Below are 5000 nucleotides of genomic sequence, written 5' to 3' on the forward strand. Positions count from 1 at the left end.
CCAACAGTCCCGGCATAATGCATGTATTAGCTCTGGCTTTTCCACAGTTATCCAAGTAACTGTTTGGATGAGGATCTTGTAAATTATAGCTGTTATACTGAGCCTTATGCGGTTTCACTTTCTAGGAAGCTTGTACTTAGACATGCATGGCTTAACCTTTGAGACGAGCGTATATCACTGGTAGGATCAACCAGAATTCGAGTCAATTGCTTGAACACGAACTACACTCTTGATCACGCGAGGCGCAAGTCCCCCGTGACCACCGAGATTTGTTCTGCGACGCCAGAGCGTCCGTTGGCGCCACTCGATAGACTGCACAAGCAGGCAACGTCGGATGCATTGCACACGGCTAGCGGATCTCTCTGCACTGCGTCGGGTGTCCCAACGTATGTCTGGAGACATTGCTATGCCGGTACGGCACTCTGCGCACTCTTTCTTGTCCTCTTCGAGCGACGGGCCTCTAAGCGGGGTTGTATGCCGGTACGACACATCGACTGGTACATTGCACGCACTAACGATCTCTCTGCACTGCATGGAACTCATTCGTAACCACCGTGACGGGAGACTTTGCTAGTACGCACGATACTCTGCGCATGTGTACATGTTTTACAACCCAGCCAACTTGAGCACCTAGGGGAAGTTGTGATGCCATCTGAACACCCACCGACTGATGCATTGAACGGCTAAAGTTGACCTTCAATCCGAACTGGCACTCTGCGGCGTGGAGGCAGTTGCGCGACCACTCCTATCCCAAACCAACAAAGCAAGGTGTATCCTACGTGCTCGGTACAAGCACACCACGACGGGACACATTGAACGGTTCAGCGATCTCTCTGCACTAGTGGAAGAACTCCAACGTGATACGGGAGACTTTGCTACAGCGGCTTCTCTGCACTTCTGGGCTACCACCTTGTGACGGGAGACATTGCTAGCGGTCACTCTGCACTAGTGATGGTACACCACCGTGATACGGGAGACATTGCTAACGGCCACTCTGCACAGGTGCCAATACCACCTTGTGACGGGAAACATTGCTAGGCACCGATCGGCATCTCTGCGCGATTACTTGACGCACACCCAACTAAGTCAACTGTTGGACTTTTTCGTAATCACGGCGGGACACATTGAACGAGCTCTAACGGATCTCTGCACGCATGGAACATGGTGGCGGGAATCATTGCTAGAACCGAACGGCGCCTCTGCGCGATGTACAAACAAGCTCAACAGGAACCTCGTATCGGCTGCCGAGCCGGAGCCCGAACAACTTGGATTTTCACCTCTAATTTATATCAACTCACCACTCCCCGAGGGAACCGCAGAATTGCTTCTGGGTCCCGTATCGTTATTTGCGATTCGTGTTTGCATTACACTACATTGAACTATTCCAACTTGTTTATCCGCATGGCGAACATTTGCTGCATTGAACATTAAAGTTCCACTTCGCTCTCCCCTACGTGGGTCTGAGCTTCACTCTCAGGGAAAAAATATGCCACATTGGTTAGGGAAACCCGGTTTCATCACGCTATGTGCCCTGCACCACCAGCTTAGCGTGAATGCTTCGAGTTTCCCTAAGAAGTTCGATTGGTCTTGCAGAGTTTAAAGACAACGAAGCTTAGTTTCAAGCAATGATATAATATACGCGTATTAAAAACCCTTAACTGTTACAACTTTTATGCTTGAAACCATCGCAACGAAGTCTTTGGGTCCGTAGACCCGTGATGTACTGCTCCAGGAAACGTTTTGAAAGAGTGGAAACTCAAAATCATAGGTTAAGATCATCGGCAGAACCCACCAGACACCACTTTTGCTTCATAAGTTCGGCCTATAGTCATATGACGATTTTCATCGGGGAGGGGACGTATGACCCAAACGGGGGCTTATATGACCCACGGACACTGCAAACCATGCTCCTACGACTAAATAGAGGTTAAAACTACGATTTGGTGAAATCTTCATTTTTGACCTCGGAGCAAGGTACCTTCCCTATAGTAGGCAATGAGTAAATGATCATAATCCCAGGAGGGCAAAAAATGGGAACCCGAGAGGAAAGCGCTGTTGGCGCGCCTAAGCTAGTGGCCCGTAGAGTAAAAAGGGTACCCCCAACAAAGTTGTCGTTTCACGTTCTGGTTTCACTTTTCATCATCTAGGGTGCGTTCCTGACACGTTTTGAGGGGTTTTAGCAAAAAAAAATTTTTCGACTACTCGAGCTCTCTGGCCCGTTCGGTGCACATTTTTGAAAAAAGCTAGGGAGCTGCCCCTAGGTTCGGGGTGTCACAAAATGTTGAAAAGTGGTCGAAAAACCACTATCCAGAATCGGATGTAGAATCGTTAGACGAACTTAAAATTGTTCTACGACACCCATCTGCGACGTTTAGTATTCGAGATATGGCCCGTCCTAGGTCTGACCGAGCAATTTTTGTTCCGCGCACTTTGTGCACCGTACACTTTGATGTTTGTATGAAAAAGTACCCTACCTAGGGACGCGTAGAGCAAATTTGTACCCCCGGGCATGTTGTCGATTGACGTTCTGGTTGCACTTTTCATCATCTAGGGTGCGTTCCTGACACGTTTTGAGGGGTTTTAGCAAAAAAAAATTTTTCGACTACTCGAGCTCTCTGGCCCGTTCGGTGCACATTTTTGAAAAAAGCTAGGGAGCTGCCCCTAGGTTCGGGGTGTCACAAAATGTTGAAAAGTGGTCGAAAAACCACTATCCAGAATCGGATGTAGAATCGTTAGACGAACTTAAAATTGTTCTACGACACGAGATATAGCACTTTGTAGGTCTGACCGAGCAATTTTTGTTCCGCGCACTTTGTGCACCGTACACTTTGATGTTTGTATGAAAAAGTACCCTACCTAGGGACGCGTAGAGCAAATTTGTACCCCCGGGCATGTTGTCGATTGACGTTCTGGTTGCACTTTTCATCATCTAGGGTCTCCTGACACGTTTTGAGGGGTTTTAGCAAAAAAAAATTTTTCGACTACTCGAGCTCTCTGGCCCGTTCGGTGCACATTTTTGAAAAAAGCTAGGGAGCTGCCCCTAGGGTCGGGGTGTCACAAAATGTTGAAAAGTGGTCGAAAAACCACTATCCAGAATCGGATGTAGAATCGTTAGACGAACTTAAAATTGTTCTACGACACCCATCTGCGACGTTTAGTATTCGAGATATAGCACTTTGTAGGTCTGACCGAGCAATTTTTGTTCCGCGCACTTTGTGCACCGTACACTTTGATGTTTGTATGAAAAAGTACCCTACCTAGGGACGCGTAGAGCAAATTTGTACCCCTGGGCATGTTGTCGATTGACGTTCTGGTTGCACTTTTCATCATCTAGGGTGCGTTCCTGACACGTTTTGAGGGGTTTTAGCAAAAAAAAATTTTTCGACTACTCGAGCTCTCTGGCCCGTTCGGTGCACATTTTTGAAAAAAGCTAGGGAGCTGCCCCTAGGTTCGGGGTGTCACAAAATGTTGAAAAGTGGTCGAAAAACCACTATCCAGAATCGGATGTAGAATCGTTAGACGAACTTAAAATTGTTCTACGACACCCATCTGCGACGTTTAGTATTCGAGATATAGCACTTTGTAGGTCTGACCGAGCAATTTTTGTTCCGCGCACTTTGTGCACCGTACACTTTGATGTTTGTATGAAAAAGTACCCTACCTAGGGACGCGTAGAGCAAATTTGTACCCCCGGGCATGTTGTCGATTGACGTTCTGGTTGCACTTTTCATCATCTAGGGTGCGTTCCTGACACGTTTTGAGGGGTTTTAGCAAAAAAAAATTTTTCGACTACTCGAGCTCTCTGGCCCGTTCGGTGCACATTTTTGAAAAAAGCTAGGGAGCTGCCCCTAGGTTCGGGGTGTCACAAAATGTTGAAAAGTGGTCGAAAAACCACTATCCAGAATCGGATGTAGAATCGTTAGACGAACTTAAAATTGTTCTACGACACCCATCTGCGACGTTTAGTATTCGAGATATAGCACTTTGTAGGTCTGACCGAGCAATTTTTGTTCCGCGCACTTTGTGCACCGTACACTTTGATGTTTGTATGAAAAAGTACCCTACCTAGGGACGCGTAGAGCAAATTTGTACCCCCGGGCATGTTGTCGATTGACGTTCTGGTTGCACTTTTCATCATCTAGGGTGCGTTCCTGACACGTTTTGAGGGGTTTTAGCAAAAAAAAATTTTTCGACTACTCGAGCTCTCTGGCCCGTTCGGTGCACATTTTTGAAAAAAGCTAGGGAGCTGCCCCTAGGTTCGGGGTGTCACAAAATGTTGAAAAGTGGTCGAAAAACCACTATCCAGAATCGGATGTAGAATCGTTAGACGAACTTAAAATTGTTCTACGACACCCATCTGCGACGTTTAGTATTCGAGATATAGCACTTTGTAGGTCTGACCGAGCAATTTTGTACTAAAATGTATGGTGAACATGTAATTCATTAAATAACATTGACTTGCATCGTGCCCTACTTCATCGGCACAGCTGTTATTGACTATCATTAGTGGAAATGGATTGAGTTTGACCATTTTAAGCCCATTTCCTATGCCGTGCACCAACATTGTGTACCGATCAGGGAAAGTACGCTACGTACGCGTTCATGGATGTCGATGTTGGTACAAGTTGCCTTTCGGGATAGCCGTGCACCAAAACTGTGTACCGATCAGGGAAAGTACAAGACGGAGGGTGCAGCTCGAGCGTACGCGTTCATAGATGTCGATGTTGGTACACTTGCACCAAAATTGTGTACCAATCAGGGAAAGTACAACACGGAGGGCGCAGCCCGGGCGTACGCAATCATGGATGTCCATGTTGATACAATCTACGTGTACGTACCTAGTTTTTGTAGGAAAAGTTGCAATTAAGTGCTTGTATGCTTAAAATGCTCATCTCAACCGGTCACCTTTTGGCCTGCCCTTTTATAACAGAAACCTAGAAAGATACTCGAGATTTTTGGGTTTTTCCATTCGCCCGGGACGACGAAATGAGCTATGTGCA

Source organism: Anopheles coluzzii, assembly GCF_943734685.1.
Source record: "Anopheles coluzzii chromosome X unlocalized genomic scaffold, AcolN3 X_unloc_17, whole genome shotgun sequence".
NCBI lineage: Eukaryota > Metazoa > Arthropoda > Insecta > Diptera > Culicidae > Anopheles > Anopheles coluzzii.